Source organism: Ambystoma mexicanum, chromosome 8 (assembly GCF_040938575.1).
Source record: "Ambystoma mexicanum isolate Mex_15411 chromosome 8, UKY_AmexF1_1, whole genome shotgun sequence".
Classification (NCBI taxonomy): domain Eukaryota; kingdom Metazoa; phylum Chordata; class Amphibia; order Caudata; family Ambystomatidae; genus Ambystoma; species Ambystoma mexicanum.
Window position 1 is genome coordinate 58,660,822 of NC_090929.1, and position 20,475 is coordinate 58,681,296.

A 20,475-nucleotide genomic window follows, 5' to 3' on the forward strand; every position below is an offset into this window, starting at 1 on the left:
TGCCATATATATAAAGTCACTCCTAAGCATCCTGGTATACTTGGCATATCTGTACAGTCACTCCTACGCATCCTGGTATACTTGCCATATCTGTACAGTCACTCCTAAGCATCCTGGTATACTTACCATATCTGTACAGTCGCCCCTAAGCATCCTGGTATACTTGCCATATCTGTACAGTCACCCCTAAGCATCCTAGTATACTTGCCATATCTATAAAGTCACTCCTAACCATCCAGGTATACTTGCCATATCTATAAAGGCACTCCTAAGCATCCTGGTATACATGCCATATCTGTACAGTCACCCCTAAGCATCCTAGTATACTTACCATATCTATAAAGGCACTCCTAAGAATCCTGGTATACTTGCCATATCTCTACAGTAACTCCTAAGCATCCTGGTATACTTGCCATTTATATAAAGTCACTCCTAATCATCCAGGTATACTTGGCATATATGTACAGTCACCCCTAAGCATCCTGGTATACTTTCCATATCTGTACAGTCACTCCTAAGCATCCTAGTATACTTGCCATGTCTGTACAGTCACCCCTAAGCATCCTGGTAGACTTGCCATATCTGTACAGTCACCCCTAAGCATCCTAGTATACTTGCCATATCTATAAAGTCACTCCTAACCATCTGGGTATACTTGCCATATCTATAAAGGCACTCATAAGCATCCTGGCATACTTGCCATATCTGTACAGTGACTCCTAACCATCCTGGTACACTTGCCATAACTGTACAGTCACTCCTAAGCATCCTGGTATACTTGCCATATCTATAAAGTCATTCCTAGGCATCCGTTATACTTGCCATATCTGTACAGTCACTCCGAAGCATCCTGGTATACTTGCCATGTCTATAAAGTCACTCCTAAGCATCCTGTTATACTTGCCATATCTGTACAGTTACTCCTATGCATCCTGGTATACTTGCCATATCTGTACAGTCGCCCCTAAGCATCCTGGTATACTTGCCATATCTGTACAGTCACCCCGAAGCATCCTGGTATACTTGCCATATCTGTACAGTCACTCCTAAGCATTTGGGTATATTTGGCATATCTATAAAGTCACTCCTAAACATCCTGGTATACTTGCCATATCTGTACAGTCACCCCTAAGCATCCTGGTATACTTGCCATATCTGTACAGTCACTCCTAAGCATCCTGGTATAGTTGCCATATCTGTACAGCCACTCCTAAGCATCCTGGTAAATGGGCACTTTCGGTGCATGTACTCCTAAGCATCCTGGTATAGTTGGACTCTCTGTACATGTACATGCCTAATCATCATGGCATACGCATACTTGCACTCTGTGCGTGCACTCCTACGTGGCATACTTGCACTCTGTGCATGCGCTCAGCATGGTATACTTGTACTCTCTGTACATGTACTCCTAATCACACTTCCCCTCTCTGTACATATGCAAGGAGGCCACCTCGTGTACTGGAGTGCTCAAGGTCTTACCAAACACTGCTGAAAACACTAGAAAAGGCGCAGAGCCGACAGCAAGCTCGAGCCTTCGGATAAAGAGGCAAGAGTGCGTGCAGCCGCCCCTAGTATCATCAGAAGGGCTCCGTGTGAGCACCGTGTGCACGGGTGGTATACACGGTGCACAGCCCCGCCGTGATAAACGGCCTTCAGACCTCCGCTACCTGGCAAAGCATTAAACACACCCCATGAAGCACGGCCATGCCAAGCGCTATCGATCTTCCCATCAAGGGATGAAAGGTCTGGGCACGGCGGGGGCCCCTAGAGGAAGGAGGGCCTCCAGCCATGGAAAGAACCCCAAAACCTTGTTTAGGAAGCCGCTGACAGGCGACCTTTCCATGCCAGCCTTCGCAGTGGGAGGCATCAGGATGCCCTGTGATTCGCCACTTGCGCTTTTGCTTGGACGTCCCTGTGAACAGTGTTCAAAGTGTACAAACAAAAGTAGTGGAACGACGTTCCCTCGGGCCCACCCGCGTTTCTTCTTCCTTCACTCCCCCCATACTCACTGGCGTTCCCCTCTCCAATTCAAGCCCCCTACCTGGTTTCCTCCTTTCCTTCCCTCCACCTCACTACCGTGTGTTTTACAACAGTTCTCCCCAGATTGTAGAGAACAGCATGAAAGAACATGCATTTAAACGACCACCATTAGTGAGTCATTGCCCCCCATGCATGCAGCTTTGTGCAGCCTCCCTTCACCCCCTACCATCACACCTCTTAAGAGACATGCCCAGGACTAGAGCCGCACGCAGACACCCTCCCGTTACCTGCAAACCCCTCTGTGCCCGCACAAGCACCCCAGCACCTGCAGAATTTCTCAGATGCGAAATCAACAAAGGTCAGCCAGCACGTGCTAGATGGCACAATGAGGTGTGAAATAAGGAATACAATGAAGAGAGCCCAAATTCCACGATTGTGGAGTCCTATCTTGTTTTTGGGACTTAAGGTTATACAAGACTCGAAAAGATAGGACTTAATCCTTTATCAACAGTTATCCATTCATCTGAATGCCATTGGTTAATTCAAAAAGTACAAATTTTAATGGAGATAGCAAAATAGTCTAAAATACATGATTAAACCCTCTAAAAAGATACAAGTGTATCGTGTTGACAAAGACAAACATTAAGAACATACAATTCTAAAAGATCTTAGAGATAATGACTTTCTAATCTCTAATTCTTCTATTCTAATTCTATTCAATAATTAGGATTAGATTGTCCCTTCATTGGAATTTTCAATTCACTCAGACAGTTTAACTAATTAGACTGACAAAAAATTCTCGACATGTTTCAGTCCTCTGTGTAGGTCTTGGGACTTTCTTCAGGAGTGGTCAATAAGGGGGGTTTAGAATGGGCTTCAGCTAAGTATGAACTCTTCTGGCCTCTTCTTTAAGATGATAATAACTGTTGATAAGGAAACATTAAAAAAGAATCAATTTATGTTTCTTTAGACACGTTTAGAGGTGTCAAGAAAGACTACAGGGTCAATTTGGTTACCTGGTCTTCTTAGTGTGGGGGCTTTCTTGATTAGCAGGCGAAAAAATGTCCACATATGTTGGGCATCAATTTCTTGGGAGGAAGGATATTCCTACCGAATCTGCAAACAACAAATTATTTTATTTACAAGAAAGTCTACTCCAGCCTTCAGCTTAGAAAACACAAAGCATTCTGGTAATTGCAGTTCCTCTGCGAGGTCGTTTAATTTGGAGAGGAGTGGTATCCTTTCTTTAGTAATTGGTTATGGTTTCTATATATTTTAAACGTATTTTAAACATAATGGCGAGATCATAATGGCTTATCCCTTATGCATGGGTTCTTAAAAAGGTCGCATTTTAGTCAGCTTACCAGTGGTTTAGTCAGAAAACTCTCTCTGTTCTTTTCCTTGCCGCGATGTTTTGCGGATGTGTTAATGCAGTTTTAGCTTCTGTGTAGAGGCTTCTACAATTGGTTTCTGAAATAAACCACACGGGTTGTATCCGTTAGTTCTAAATGGATTCCTGTTTCCCATTGCTGAAAACAGTTCGAAAAAAGACTTCAGTAAAACTGTTCTCCAGCTATTCTTAAAGCTAGAAAAGTGCTAAAAAAATGGTAAAAGGATGTTAAAAAATGCAAGTCAAATGCTGAGTTTAAATCTAAGTGCTATCTTACTTCTCTGTATTTCAATACTTTGCACAGGCTACCATGTGTATCATGATTTACCTGTTTCTTGGTCTCTAGTCATTCCCAATGGTGCCACTACAGGGTGGAGTGGTATCCCTGTGGGCTGGTGTCTTCTATGGGCTGATTTTAGCTCCTTCTGTAAGATCCTCTTTCATGGGTGCCTGCGCCTGTTCTGGTTAGTATCTATGTTTGGGCCGCCATTTTGAGAGGTCTATATATAGCTCTCTAGTAGTCCTTTTTTAGTGTTTATGTCATTAAAGGGCCTCTACTTCAATTGTGTTCTCTGGCTCTGCTAATAACAGTCAAAAAGAAGGTTGTGCCGATGATTATAAATTATACATTAGGGCGATCAGATTTTTAACCAATCTATAGACTCGTTGAGTCCTATTTTGTCACTTTTAGTTAAAAAAATTAATCTCTGTTCTTTTTCAAGTAGGATTCTATTTTTTGTATTGTGATCTCTCCCTTGTACCATTAGTAAAACGGTCCAGCTGAAGTTTTCATAACCATGTTGTGCTTCCCCAAAATGTTTTACTAGAGGTGCGTTAGTGACTTTATTTTTCAAACAGCTTTTATGTTCAAGCATCCTGGTTTTTACCTTCCGGTTTGTTTTCCCTATGTAGTGTTTATTACACGGACATGTGATCATGTATACTACATATTCAGAATTGCAATTAGTCATTAGTTTTTGTTTCCAAGGGGTGAGTAACCCTATGTCTATTTCTTTGGTTTTTTGGGTTAATTTACACATTGCACAATTAGTGCATGGGTAATGTCCAATTAAAGGTTTCAGTCCCCAGGATTCAGTCTGAGCCTGAGCCTGACTGAATCCTGGGGTCTTAAATCTTTAATTGGACATTACCCATGCACTAATTGTGCAATGTGTAAATTAACCCAAAAAACCAAAGAAATAGACATAGGGTTACTCACCCCTTGGAAACAAAAACTAATGACTAATTGCAATTCTGAATATGTAGTATACATGATCACATGTCCGTGTAATAAACACTACATAGGGAAAACAAACCGGAAGGTAAAAACCAGGATGCTTGAACATAAAAGCTGTTTGAAAAATAAAGTCACCAACGCACCTCTAGTAAAACATTTTGGGGAAGCACAACATGGTTATGAAAACTTCAGCTGGACCGTTTTACTAATGGTACAAGGGAGAGATCACAATATAAAAAATAGAATCCTACTTGAAAAAGAACAGAGATTAATTTTTTTAACTAAAAGTGACAAAATAGGACTCAACGAGTCTATAGATTGGTTAAAAATCTGATCGCCCTAATGTATAATTTATAATCATCGGCACAACCTTCTTTTTGACTGTTATTAGCAGAGCCAGAGAACACAATTGAAGTAGAGGCCCTTTAATGACATAAACACTAAAAAAGGACTACTAGAGAGCTATATATAGACCTCTCAAAATGGCAGCCCAAACATAGATACTAACCAGAACAGGCGCAGGCACCCATGAAAGAGGATCTTACAGAAGGAGCTAAAATCAGCCCATAGAAGACACCAGCCCACAGGGATACCACTCCACCCTGTAGTGGCACCATTGGGAATGACTAGAGACCAAGAAACAGGTAAATCATGATACACACGGTAGCCTGTGCAAAGTATTGAAATACAGAGAAGTAAGATAGCACTTAGATTTAAACTCAGCATTTGACTTGCATTTTTTAACATCCTTTAAGCATTTTTTTAGCACTTTTCTAGCTTTAAGAATAGCTGGAGAACAGTTTTACTGAAGTCTTTTTTCGAACTGTTTTCAGCAATGGGAAACAGGAATCCATTTAGAACTAACGGATACAACCCGTGTGGTTTATTTCAGAAACCAATTGTAGAAGCCTCTACACAGAAGCTAAAACTGCATTAACACATCCGCAAAACATTGCGGCAAGGAAAAGAACAGAGAGAGTTTTCTGACTAAACCACTGGTAAGCTGACTAAAATGCGACCTTTTTTTAAGAACCCATGCATAAGGGATAAGCCATTATGATCTCGCCATTATGTTTAAAATACGTTTAAAATATATAGAAACCATAACCAATTACTAAAGAAAGGACACCACTCCTCTCCAAATTAAACAACCTCGCAGATGCTTTGTGTTTTCTAAGCTGAAGGCTGGAGTAGACTTTCTTGTAAATAAAATAATTTGTTGTTTGCAGATTCGGTAGGAATATCCTTCCTCCCAAGAAATTGATGCCCAACATATGTGGACATTTTTTCGCCTGCTAATCAAGAAAGCCCCCACACTAAGAAGACCAGGTAACCAAATGGACCCTGTAGTCTTTCTTGACACCTCTAAACATGTCTAAAGAAACATAAATTGATTCTTTTTTAATGTTTCTTTATCAACAGTTATTATCATCTTAAAGAAGAGGCCAGAAGAGTTCATACTTAGCTGAAGCCCATTCTAAACCCCCCTTATTGACCACTACTGAAGAAAGTCCCAAGACCTACACAGAGGACTGAAACATGTCGAGAATTTTTTGTCAGTCTAATTAGTTAAACTGTCTGAGTGAATTGAAAATTCCAATGAAGGGACAATCTAATCCTAATTATTGAATAGAATTAGAATAGAAGAATTAGAGATTAGAAAGTCATTATCTCTAAGATCTTTTAGAATTGTATGTTCTTAATGTTTGTCTTTGTCAACACGATACACTTGTATCTTTTTAGAGGGTTTAATCATGTATTTTAGACTATTTTGCTATCTCCATTAAAATGTGTACTTTTTGAATTAACCAATGGCATTCAGATGAATGGATAACTGTTGATAAAGGATTAAGTCCTATCTTTTCGAGTCTTGTATAACAAAGAGGTGTGACCCAGGGTTCTTGCCAACAGAGCCTGGGTTCAAATCCCCAGTAGGGGAAACATTATTTATATAAAAAGTGGCCTTCCCTACCATCCTGGAGTGGTAGTCATGGTCACATTAAGTAAGGGAACTGACACAGATTTCCCTGAGAAATAAGGGAACGCCGTACCCTCTAGTTCCCTCCCACTTTGACCTCTGCCTATGAAGTGCCCCATGGTGGCAGGCCTTGGCACTGACATCCCGCTCCCTATCCATTTATCCGCCACTCCCTGTACAGCGCATTCGCGCTTGATTGGCGCTAGGAGGAGCCACCTACACGCATACACGGAAATGGAGAAGATGTGCAGTTTCTCACCAATCAATTCCTTTGAAACAGAGGCTTTGCGCCCCAACGTTTGGACTATGCATGCTGTCCATTAAGCGCAGGTCAATTCTTTTTCCCAGAATCGTTTATCTGCCCCTTTTTTCCTCCCTCTCTCTCTCCCTCCTTGTCCCCTTTGTCACGTGTGTCCCTGCCAAGTGTATTGCCCTTTTAAGAAGGGCCATGACTCTATAATAAAAGGAGGCCTGCATGCACGCACTGCAGACTCCAACAATAGACCTGCGGACTCCGTCTCTCATTTCGGGCCTGCAGGCCCACACCATGTGACACGGTCCTGCAGGTCCCTGCTGGTCTGGGCCCCCCAAACTAGCCTGGTGCCCTAGAACCAGCCAAGACACCATCCATCTAGGATGCCCCTGGCATCCATGATGCCTCCGGCACCCAGGCCGTGTACCCCCGATGCACTAACAAGGTCCCGCCCTGCAACAACCTGTAAGTCTGAGTGATCCCGGGAAACCCACAAGGTACTGGCACCCCCAGCACCTTGTGAGGCCGGTATTGTACCCACAGTCGGCCCGACAATAATGGCGACGAAGACGGCACGAACCCTGCCATGCGCCTCGCCCAACGTTGACTTTCTCACGTTTTCAAGGGAAAAAAAGATGAAAATAAAGGAAAGTCGGGGCTCGACGCAGCTGTGGTATTGCCTGGAAGATATGGATGCACACCATGCTGTCTGCGGCACACTCAAGAGGGTGTTTGTGCGGCTGGTGGGAGGCGCGACTGCAGGCCCTGCACATCTGCCGCTAATGTGCTATATTTGCTCCTGCAGGAGGGAGAAAGTGCCCGGCACCCCCACCCAAGCTCCAAAAGAAAATGAAGATGAGTGCCCAGCCCGCTCGTGCCCAGGCCCTCACAGAGATCTCAGGGCAGGTGGGTGTTGGACAATTAGGCCCGGCTTTACGGATGGGCGAACCGGGTGACCACCTGGGGCGCCATGCCCCCCAGGGCGCCTTTAGCACCTCCCGCGCCAGCTCCGGGGAGTCTTTCAAAGTCTCCCCCGAGCTGGCGTGGTGGGAGAAGGCGCGCTGTTGCTGTCGGACGTGCCCGCAGTGGCGGGTGCATTTGGTGACAGGGGTGCTCAGCACCCTATTGTTATTTGGTGCGCCCCTCCACCGCGGGCGCTCTTGATAGGAAAAGGTGTCATTAGACCCCCAACTGCGCCAGCTCGGGGGAGTCCTTCAAGGGCTCCCGCGAGCTGTCGTGTTGGCAGAAGCCGTGGCAGGCGCCTCATTGTTCTTGAATGCCCCCCCGGAGATGGTCCGCGTTTAACAACAATAGGGTGGTAATGTACCCATACATTTCATTACCTCTTTGTCGAAGCGAGGAGGTGAAAAAATGAAAAAAGTGGTACATCCTGGCCCTGCCCCCCTCCGCCCCCTGTTGACCATGCGCACTGGGGTAGGGGTGGCGCCAATTCGCCCAGGGCGCTGCTGCCCCAAAGGCCGGCCTTGTGTACAATGGAAGTGCAATGCAACCGGTAAGGAGGTGAGTGCCGAGCCCCCAAGCATCCCCAGGTCGCCCTGCAGTGAAAGATGAACGATGCTCCCGTGTCAGAGCTCAGGAACAGAGGCCCACTGGGGAGAGCTTGTCCCCGGCCGGCCGGTGTGAATAGAAACGTGCTCCGTGTTGGAGCAAAGAAGGAAAAAAGCAAATCGCTCCATCCCGGCGCTGCCCGTATGTTCCTGGGGTGAGAGCAGGTGGATGTTATGTGCTCCTGACATCGGAGCTTGCGGATGAAAGGAGCATCCCGGGCCCCGGTGGTGAGCCATGGACAGCTCCTGTGGCGAAAAGCAAAGAGAGGCTCCCACTGCAGACCAGAGATCCCAGTCTGTTAAAACGCTGACTAAGGAGCAGCACATTCCTGCACTCTTGCTGTACCGGCAGCCCCCACAGTTAATCCCGGGCTGCCCAGGGATGAATAGTGAAGTGCTGCATGTTGGAGTGGGTATTATAAAATGAACATGACTGTCGAACGATCCCGGGCCCACCCGCCGGTGAACATCATGAACTGCTTCGGTGCCGGGGCTTGTGGGGAAAAGGCACTGCACAGAAAGATCCCGGGCCACACGGCAGGGAATTCTAATGCACTCCATGTGGTGTCGCCACTCTCATTGTGTTTGGAGGATGAGTCCTCTGTCTGTTGCCATTAATTAGTGGGCTGTGACCCACAGGAGTTAAGGGGCGGGGTTACCGCCAGACCGTTAGTTCGAGACAAGCAGTTGTTGAATAAAGACGTGTTGCACCCCAGCTCTGTGTCGGCTCATCTTAATCGAGGTGTTGTATGAATGACAAAACAGCGTGAGGCGGTCCGCGTAGGAGAATATCACACTCCACATCAGAGCATGAAGGGGAGTCCCCCCCCCGACCTGCGAATACCGGTCCAACAGATATACAGTACTCCTGTCATCAGAGCAAAGAAAGCATACCAGCTATGTGAAAGTGCGAAGAAGGGCAGTCATAATTTCAAAAGGCTCATATTGTGCGTGCCACATCGAGGCTTCGATGCACATATCTTTGGTGGGTGGAGCAACTGTGAAAGCTCCCCGTGTAGTGATCCATCCGGGCGGTGGAGAGAGAACATCTCCCGCCAACGGCAACGAAGCAGAGAAACCCGAGCTGCGCACGTGCGGGCACGGCGGAACACCGGCAGGTGGAGCAGCGACTCCCTGCTCACATATTCCGGGCGGTTGAGGAGCACTGGCCTCCCGCCGACGGCAACGGTAAAAGAAACGACCAGGAGATGAGCGGTGGAGGCCTGGCCCTCCCGCTCCAACGCAAATACTCACAAGAATAGGCACAAATGCCCCCCCCCCGCAAGGCCCAACCTCACCTGCACAAGGCCTCACAGGCCCACCAACATGCGGCACAGCGCCCCACTTTTGGCGTGCAAACTTTGCAAGTCACCAAGCGAGGAAAAGCTCACGAGCCACCAGTATCTAGCGCAGCGCCCTCAACCGTCTCCACTTCACCAAAACCCAAGGAAATTTCTCTCCAGCACATCTAACAAAGAGAAGGATACGAGTGGCGACAGCTCATGAGCGGCTCGGAAGGAGAGTCACTAACCGTTCCAGTGACTCCAGCCAGACCAGAACAACGGAAAATGACGGACAGTCTTCTAGCTCACTGCCAGCAAATTTCGACCTCACCGACACCAGCACCCTCGGATCAAGATGGAAAAGGTGGTTGAGGGATTTTGAAGTGTGCCTAAAAGCGGCCGGTCCACTGGAAGACGAACAGAAACTCAACCTCCTAAACCATGCGGTAGGGTCAAACGTGCAAGACATCCTAGAAGAAATACCGGAGAACAACATAGACACATACACCAAATTGAAGACAACGCTCACAGAATACTTCACACCCCACACCAACGTGGACTACGAACGACATGTTTTCCACACCACAAAACAAAACAAAGGGGAAACCATAGATGCATTCGTCATGAGACTACGATCAAAAATGAAACACTGTGATTTCAACAATTACTCCAATGACGAGGCCCTCAGGTCACAAATCATAGTGGGCTGCGAAAGCGCTGACTTCCACAAACAATTACTGCAACAGCCACGCAACCTAGACGAAATTCTACGCCTGCCGCGGTCAGATGCTGCTCTCGCGGCTCAAGTAGAAGGCCTGGACGACATAAGTATCACCCATGGAAAACATGAGAGCCTCAACAGACTAGAAGGGACCGCAAGAAACAACAGTGACCCCTTCTGTTACCGGTGTGGACACGAATACCCCCAAGACAAAAAGGACTGGAGGGAGAGCAAGACCCCGCCTTCCAAAACAAGGAGAAGACCCCGGAGGTATGTACGATGCCTCATTGAGCAGTCGCAGTCTGACAGTGTGTCAAGCGCGTCATCGGACGAGAGAGCCCGCCGACCAGAAAAACATCCCCATGCACATGTTAGAAGCGGCCACCGAGAGCGGATGCATATTGAGCTATCAGGCAGCCATAGAAATGAGACTCATTCACATATTATATCGCCTCATGGTACACAAATATTTAGACCCAACGGCAAGCATTGACCAAGTCTTCCTGTCACTATTCAAAGGCCTTGGCAAATTGAAGGACAAACAGATCGAGCTCCATATCGACACCAGCGTCCCACCTATAGCTCAACACTACCGGGGAATCCCCATCAACATTCAAAAGCAAGTTGAAAACGAACTGACCAAGCTACTGGAGGCAGACATCATTGAGCTAGCGGAAGGCCCCACCCTATGGGTCTCCCCCATAGTACCCGTGCCCAAAAGAGACTCCTCTGACATTCGAATATGTGTAGACATGAGGAGACCGAACAAAGCCATTCTGAGGGAATGTCACCAAGCCCCACGAATAACAGACATGGTACACCTCCTGAACGGGGCAACCATGTTCTCCAAACTCGACCTAAACAAAGGTTATCACCAGTTGGAACTCTGCAAGAGCTCCCGCTACATAACAACGTTCGCAACCCACCTAGGGGGTTTCCGATACAAGCGGTTAAGTTTCACAGTGTCCTCCGTGGCGGACATTTTTCAAGCAGAAATTCACAACGTCATCAAGCACGTTCCAAATTGCTTGAACTACAGCGATGACATCCTGGTCATCGGCCAGAATCAAGAACAAACAATGACACGCTAATGAGAGTATGCATGGCGTTAGAAGACGCACGGCTCACCCTAAACAAGGAGAAATGTGAGTTCCGCAAGAGAACACTTTGCTTCTTTGGACACACATTTTCTGAGAAGGGCATGACACCAGACCCGGAGAAAGTCAGCGCGCTCCGAGAAGCTGAGCCACCTGCCACCACCTCAGACCTCAGATCATTCTTAGGACTTGCAAGTTACTGCAAATGATACATACAAGACTTTGCCTCCATCAGTGAACCTCTCAGAGCCCTCACCAAGCGCAACACAGAATTTGTCTGGTCACCCCAATGCCAAGAGGCATTTCAAATCATCAAGGACCGCATTTCCGATGCCCGGAACATGGCATTCTTCGACCCCAAGAAGACCACGGAACTCATCGTTGATGCCAGTCCAGTTGGCCTAGGTGCCATTCTGACACAACTGGGCAACAAAGAAGAAAGCGAAAAGCACATTGTATCCTACGCCAGTCATAGCCTCTCCAAAACTGAGAAAGCCTACTCTCAGGCAGAGAAGGAAGGTCTGGCAGTGGTCTGGGCCTGCAAACACTTTCACTTGTTCCTGTATGGAAAACCTTTCGTAGTTGTAACGGACCATCAGGCCCTCACCTTCCTCTATGGCAACCCTCAGTCAAAAATGCCACCCAGGATAGCCTGATGGGCACTTCGACTACAAGACTACCAATTTACCATCACACACAGACCAGGGAAAGAACAAAACCCTGCAGACTTCCTCTCGCGGCACCCAAAAGAAACATGCGGGCCAGAACCCTCCATAGCTGACCAGTACATAAAGTATGTCATCCACAGCAACACACCACACGGACTCGACATGGATCAGATAACTCGGGAATCCAACATCGACCAAGGGATACAAACCATACTGCGATGCCTAGAAACAGGGCAATGGAAACACGCTAAACAAATCCGAGAATCAATGAATGATGACACTAAACAAGACATCACCTGTTTTCTGGCCGTGAAGGAAGAACTCGCAAAATCAGAAGAAGGGCTACTGTTAAAGGGCGCCAAGTTCGTAATTCCGCGGAGCCTGCGACTGAAAGTACTAGAGCTGGCCCATGAAGGACACCGAGGGATAGTATCCACCAAAATAATGTTAAGGCAAAAACTATGGTTCCCCCAATTAGACACCTCAGTGGAAGAACTACTGCAAGACTGCCCTACGTGTGCCCTCGTAAAGCCACACACGTCACCTGAACCCTTGACTATGACCGCACTGCCAGAAGGAACCTGGGAGGAAATAGCTGTCGACCACTTTGGACCCATGGAAGGGGGAGAATACAGATTGGTGGCAGTGGACGAATACTTGAGATATCCCGACCTGCATATAGTCCCGTTCACATCGGCGCATCACACCATCCCAGCCCTAGATCGAATGTTCGCAACATATGGAGTACCCAAGGTAGTAAAGTCCAACAATGGACCTCCGTTCACCGGACAAGACTTTCAAAGATTGGCTGAATACATGGGTTTTCGCCACTGAAAAGTGACACCCCTGTGGCCACAGGCAAATGGAACAGTCGAAAGGTTCATGAGCAACGTTAAACACACGACCCAAATTGCACGCATCACGGGAGAACCTGTCGAGAAGCTGTTATACCAACTCATGCGAGATTACAGAAACACCCCACATAGCACCACCGGGAAAACACCATCAGAGGTGATGTTTGGGCGAACAATTAGGACACGATTACCACACATAGCGGTTGATGAAGATCAATATGAAAAGGACACAACGAAATGAGACATAGAGACAAACTCATGAAAGAGAACATGAAGAGGACTGCTGACGCCACCCGCAGGGCCAAGGAGAATGACCTGACACCAGGAGACCTGGTCGTGGTCCGCCAACCCCAACAGCGCAAAAACATGGCCCCATTCAGCGAAGAACCCCTCATCATTGTCAAAAGGAAGGGATCACTCATCAACGCAGAAGGAGACAGCAGGTCTGTAACACGAAACTCATCTCATTTCAGGCGAATGCCCGGAACCCCATCCTCAGGTGACATAAACCTGGATGACACTTTCTCTCAATGGGACGTTCCCTATGAAGGAGACAGAGAAGACTCTGAAGGTGACACGACGTTAGGAACCGCGACCGGTCCACCAGCCAGAGTGGAATGTCGACCCCAGAGAACAAGAAAGAAACCCCATCGCCTCATTGAAGAGATGAACTGAGGGCAGGACTAAATGTTTAGTAGCGGGAGGGTGTGGTGTTGCCACTCTCATTGTGTTTGGAGGATGAGTCCTCTGTCTGTTGCCATTAATTAGTGGGCTGTGACCCACGGGAGTTAAGGGGCAGGGTTACCGCCAGACCGTTAGTTCGAGACAAGCAGTTGTTGAATAAAGACGTGTTGCACCCCAGCTCTGTGTCGTCTCATCTTAATCGAGGTGTTGTATGAATGACAAAACAGCGTGAGGCGGTCCGCGTAGGAGAATATCACACTCCACATCAGAGCATGAAGGGGAGTCCCCCCCCCGACCTGCGAATACCGGTCCAACAGATATACAGTACTCCTGTCATCAGAGCAAAGAAAGCATACCAGCTATGTGAAAGTGCGAAGAAGGGCAGTCATAATTTCAAAAGGCTCATATTGACACAGAACATGCCTGCATACTGGCACAAGACTGCCAAGAAGAACCCATCTTGCATGTGGGGGTTGCAGCTCAACAAAGTGCTTGTGCGCCCTCTACTGCTGGCAGTGCAATCAAACAACTCCTGCTTGGGGAGAGAACTAATAAGCAAGTGGCCCTGGCACCCTGCCACTAGCGTCGCCCTGCCTGCCCTAACATCCACGGACCAGGCCGATATGGGCACGGGTGTAGGTTTCTGCCAGCCCTTGAACTGGGATATCAACTGTCTAATTCTCCTTCCAAGAAGGGTGGGGGGTGAGTAACATGCTCCCACCCCCTGCTCTATCAACACCCAGAGGCATTCCTGCTTTGGGGAGCCTGAACGTGGCACAGCCTAGACACCCAGTTACCTCTGTCTCGCAGCCTGCCCCAACATCAAGGGACTGACTGAGCCTGAACATGGTGCAGCGTAGACGCGCAGCTAACCGCGTCTCGCTGCCTGCCCCAACATCAAGGGACTGACAGAACCTGAACGTGGAGCAGCCTAGACGCCCAGCCACCCGCGTCTCGCTGCCTGCCCCAACATCAAGGGACTGACTGAGCCTGAACGTGGTGCAGCGTAGACGCCCAGCTACCCGTTTCTTGCTGCCTGCACCAACATCAAGGGACTGACTGAGCCTGAACGTGGTGCAGCGTAGACGCCCAGCTACCTGTGTCTCGCTGCCTGCCGCAGCATCAAAGGACTGACTGAGCCTGAACGTGGTGCAGTGTAAACGCCCAGGTACCTGCATCTGGCTGCCTGCCCCAACATCAAGGGACTGAGCTGATGTGGCCCCTGGTACTCACAGGTGCGGCTTCTTACCCTCTAGGATCCTCTGTGTCCTGAAACATTTTCCAGAAGTTCAATACTTCCCTTCTATTCTGAAATGGTCTACCCTTCTATTTTGCTGTCAGGTATGTAGACATATGTTCCAATGTGCGCCTGTCAAAAGAACCCAGGTCTGGCCAGGGATGGGGCATTTCCCCCCCTTTCGTCTCAGTCACCCATTGGTTATGATATTTTTTCATCTTCTCACAATATTGGGACTGGGCCTTGTAAATTGGGTCTAGGGGGGTTTCTACCCCGATTGTCGTGTCTCTCATGTGTCTTCACAGTGGTACTACACCTATACTACTGTGTCACAGTTAAAGAGTAATCCACTCAGTTCAATGAATATGCGATTCAATTTCATTTCTAATATATCATAATACCGTCAACAAGTGTCACAGAGCAAACATCATCAGTTCACTTCCCCCACCCGCTATCCCCCAACAATGCATTTACACCCACACCTCATGCTCTCCTGATACGCTCACACACCACACCCTCCTGGGCTCCCTCCTTACACCTTAAAAAATACACCAAGAAAATAAACCAAAATAACAAGCTAAAACAATAACCGCTACTATGCCACTACTATGCCCGAGCACTCTCTAATTAGGCCGAGCTCCTATATTTTATCCTCATATTTTTCCTGCAGAGGTTGAGAAAGTGCAAGTGGTGCCACCTTCCCCTCCCTCCTTACTCAGGGGGGTCACTCTCTATTCCGTTCTCCTTTACCTTAATATCCTTAAAAATGAATAATAAAAAAAGAAAAATAAACACCCTCTAAAACCATGCCACATTCTTAATTTCAGTCACCACGTGTTCACCCCATGCACACTGCTCCATATACCCAACCCCACTTTGTTATCCCTTGCAGGTTATACTAACATGCATGATTTCTCCCGAAGACTTCCGTTCACGGGGTTCCACAACTGGCCTGCACCTCTCCTTGGTGCTGCACCCCGTTCCAAAGAGCAGGCGGGATTCTGCAAAGACGGCTCCACAAGGCCACTCGGGGTATGCGTTTTGAGACTGGTCACTGTAGGTGGGCGCGGCCCTTCCGGAGAGGCTGCCTGGAAACCTCTGCAGGTATGGGGCGATGGGATCACGTTGGCAGGGTCACCAAATGATGGCAAGTCCCTGTTCACTATCACACCGGAGTAAATACAGCCCTCTAGGAAAATAGGCCAAGAGATAGCTTGCAAGGATAACAAGGTTTAATTGTATATAATACAAAATATCAGCAAAGGACTCTGCTGCTCAAGAACATGCTGGTTCTATTTAGCACAATCTGTAGTTAAAAAAGGGCAAACACATTGTGGGGTGAAATATCCCTAAAATGCCATAACTACAGGCCGGAGTCAGAGGGGGCTATACTCCTCAGCAAAAGACCTGCACTGGAGTAATGTGCAAATTGAGGCCCCGCAGTTGCAAAGTGAAAAGGAGCAAAATAAGGTGTCCAAACTTGGAAATGCCTAAACATGTGCATTGCCTGCTCAAAAGCAAAGCACAATGGCATAATTTGTCAAACTATGAGAAAACTGAAATAATGTCCCCCTGAACTACCGTCCACAGAACCCTTCATGGGATGGCATCATTGTGAGCTACCGTTACTATGTAGCAGAATGCATTTCGGCGGAAAGATTAAAGAAAGTGTTTGAATCCATGCTTCCTTTGCAGTTTAAGACAGGCTTCCCGAGATGTATGCAAACATTTTCAACATAAGAGTTTGGTTGTTGTCATGTTGGGAGCCTAAACGGGGTTAAAAAGCTCCAGTCAAATGAAGGCCCTTTTCCACTGCTGAGGCTACCAAAGACATGTCAATTTTGCCTTGAAGTAACACTGTGTAAAAGAAGATGTGCATCAAAGTCTGGAAATATATACATTATGTTGCCTTTCAGTGATCACTGGTTACAGGAAAATACTGTGAAAGGGCTTTACATACAAAAGGGTGCTTTACCAAGGTTGGTTAAAAAGTTAAAATGCTTGCAGCAGAGATAGGCTTCAAATATTGGTCCTGGTTTCGTTTCTGCAGTGGTTTTTTTTTCAAATCTGAAACTGAAGCTTCAAAGTCTGCTGATATGGTAATGTGAGTCTGGCTTCCCTTCAAGCATGGGTGCTCTCCAGCATTTTATGGTCCAAACCACTTAGGCCCCAATAAAATGTGCCTGAGCCAGCAACTAGCCCTTTGAAGCTCTGCAGAATGTGATCTAATTTCAGCACAAACCCTTTGTGATGTCACAGTCACATTTGGCAAAGGTGGGGTCTAGTTTAAAGAGGGAGCTGATTTCCCATTGTGTAAAATAGGAGACACATGTTTCATTGTGCAATATCCATAATGTTCGGCCCAAAATATTAATGTACAGATTTCTAAAAAGCTGTCCGCAAGTCACATCTACTGGGCCGAAAAGGATTTTGCTGACACCAATCTATCAAAAGTTATAGAAAAAAATAATTGTGTCCTCTGCATAAATATGACCATCATAAAAATTTGAGAGAATGTATAACAGGTGCTAGGTGTTTTACCCATCGAATGCCTGCATTTTCAGTAATATGGTTTGGGCAGAAACAAGGGAAAACTGTGGCTCGCAACAGTAGGTCCCATAATCATCAAACCAAGTTGAGGACTATAGAATCCATTTCTTCTGTAAGTATCGATCTACACAGCCATAGATTAAAAAAGTCCTATCTATGTAAGCACTTCCCTAGAGTGTCCATAAGGAAAAATGCTTTATTGTATCTGTTTGTGAAATTTAGTCATTGTTCTATGGAAAAGTATTTTTACCTCTCTCCGTTCAATTTGGTAACTCACTCCTTGACAAATACTTTGTTCCTATGTGCCTTTACGTCATTTTCCTATGGAATAAAATCATCCCTTGTGTATCCGTTGATCAAAGTTCTCTTTCCCCTAAAAGTACCTCTGTGCCTTTAAGTCATTTGTCCTATGGAGCAAATCATCCCTTGTGTATCTGTTGATCAAAGTTCTCTTTCCCCTGAAAAGCCCTTTGTTTGTTTGCATTTTTAGGTAAGTTCTTTCCCCAGTATTTTGCTCAGTAAATCAATTAATTCCCCCATTCAAATTGGCAGAGCAAGATTGTTGCAATTCAAAACCAACTATCTTGTGCCCTGTGATGTTATTTAATTGTTATAGTCATTAAAGTGTTGCCCCAAAATAATTATTCCCATTATGAGCTAAAACCGAATTTGTCCATGTGAAAATTGTGTGGCTAAAAACAAAACACCATTTGCACCTCTCATTATAAACCCAAACTCTTACTCCCACTGTGAGAATCTCTTTGCCCAAAACATCCCTGTGAGTCGCCCCTGTCATTTTCACTAAAAACAGTGGTTTCTATGTGCCTTTCCCATTGTTGAAAGCGTGTTTCATTTCCAGCTCCAGCCAAATTCATTGTGATTTATAATTCAATGTTTCCAAAACATTCTCTTCCTTATTTAAAAAGTGATCTTCCTGCTCAGTCCTTCTTCCTCTATCATGTTCTGAGTTCGGATTTAGCATTGCAGTTTCCTTCATTTGTATGGTTTTGAGCTTGCTTGCAGTTTCCAGCTGCAGCCAAATTCATAGATTTTTACAACTTCATTTTTCCAAAACCTTCTCTTCCGCCTTTAAAAGGTGATTTTCCTCCTACTCAATCCTTTTTTCTCTACTATGTTCTGAGCTTGGATTTGGCATTGACTTTTCTTTATTTTATGGTTTTCAGCTTGCCTGTCACTTCCAGCCCCAGTAACACTTAGCGTGATTTGCATTTTTGTTTTTCTAAATCTTTCTGTTCACCTTTAAAGAATCGTTTTTCCTATTCAATCCTTCTTTATCTATCATACCCTTATCTCGGATTCTATTCACTTTTATTTTCATGTGCTGCCCATGTAAAAATCGGATTTCCCATGTGTGCTAGCTAGTCTGTGTTGAAGCCCTATTTGTTCTCTAGTGTAAGCAGCCCAAAATACCCTTGTGTGCTGTCCCATGGTAGTAGTACTGAATCATTGAAAACCCCAGTTTTCCATTGTAACGGGGGGAGCGCTTAACCTTCCTGCCATCAGTAGAGGGGAATTAGTTTACATTGCTTTCACAACCTAAATTGGTGTGGCATTGAAGTCTTTTGTAATCTGGTGATGTGTTAGAAACCTGTGCATTGTGTTTCCACCTCAATAGTGGCTGCTGTCATATTATGTTCTGATTGAATATTAAAAATAATAAATTAATAGTGTTCATTAACAACACATCGGCCTGGTTCTTGGTCTATTTGGACAAAGGGTGCTGGTGGAGGTTGGGTGCGAGACGGGTTGGAGGCCTCCTTAAAAAAACATCTGGGGATTGTAAAAATAAAAAGCGGTTTGATTGTGCACACGCCCATTGCAAGGGAAAAGGGGTCCTTGTCTTGCTTGTGCTGCATAATATATTGTGACAGCACCACTTGTATACAGTAAAAACTGGCATCATTGATTGGTGAGACTATATACATGGGCCTGCTCCGTAGGGGATGCCAGGCTACAATTGGTTCCCTTCTCCACCGTCCGTCAGTTCCCACGTGGGTCAGCTGGGCTTACCCCTCCGCAGAGTGAAGGTCAGGTCTCTCATAAGTTACATTGTAAACACTGTGATTATATGCTAAGCCCAATACTACATCACTATGGAATGCATCCGGGAGGCTCGGGGCTGGTGCCAAGGGGATGGGAGGAAGAAATACAGTCACACTGACCCACACATTCTGTGCTTTGTTGATACCGCTCTTCTCACACCCAAGCCTTCCACCCTTGTTATGCATCTTTCGTTCGTGCTATATTATGTCCGTTCCCACTTTCATAGCAGGTTCCTCTTCCTCCTTGTAGACCTCATGATTTCATGGGATTCGCCTCATCTTAAAGCGCCTAGAGGATGGGATAGGCTCATTTCCATCCCAACAGGCTCCAGGGCTTGGTTTGAGTGCAGTTTCCCCACCATACCCTATTTAAACTGCAAACAAGATGCAAGTGCCCAGTCTTTCAGGAACCACTCACCGGCTGCACGATGCAACACTAAGCACCATGAAAAAGCGCAGTGATCTACAAATTCTAGAGCTTGTCCCTTTTTCCATGTGTTTAGACGCTGTGAGCCTGCATGTAAATTATATGCTTAACATGGTCCCAGTTAAATGGATGCGATGCTGTGTTCCCGTAGTTTGTAGGCATGCTCTAAATGGTGGGAGCAGCTACCAATGGCGTCATTGTGAACATAAATGGAGACGGCACTGGTCTAGTAAAATGAAGTTGGGACTGCTGCTATATCTTGAGTACTTTGCTGGAGAAAATACATACATTTACTACATTAAGCTGTCGTTTCCAGTGGCCCCTCCACAGAAATACATAAGAAAAGATCCATGCCAAAATGCAGGTGGATTTTTGATGTTGCTATGGTTTAATGTCCTACCTTCGCGTCTCATTAAGGGATATTGGCAAGGGCTGCGGAAGAGTTCCACTAATATCTTGGGAAGTGCTCAACGTCTCTAGACTCA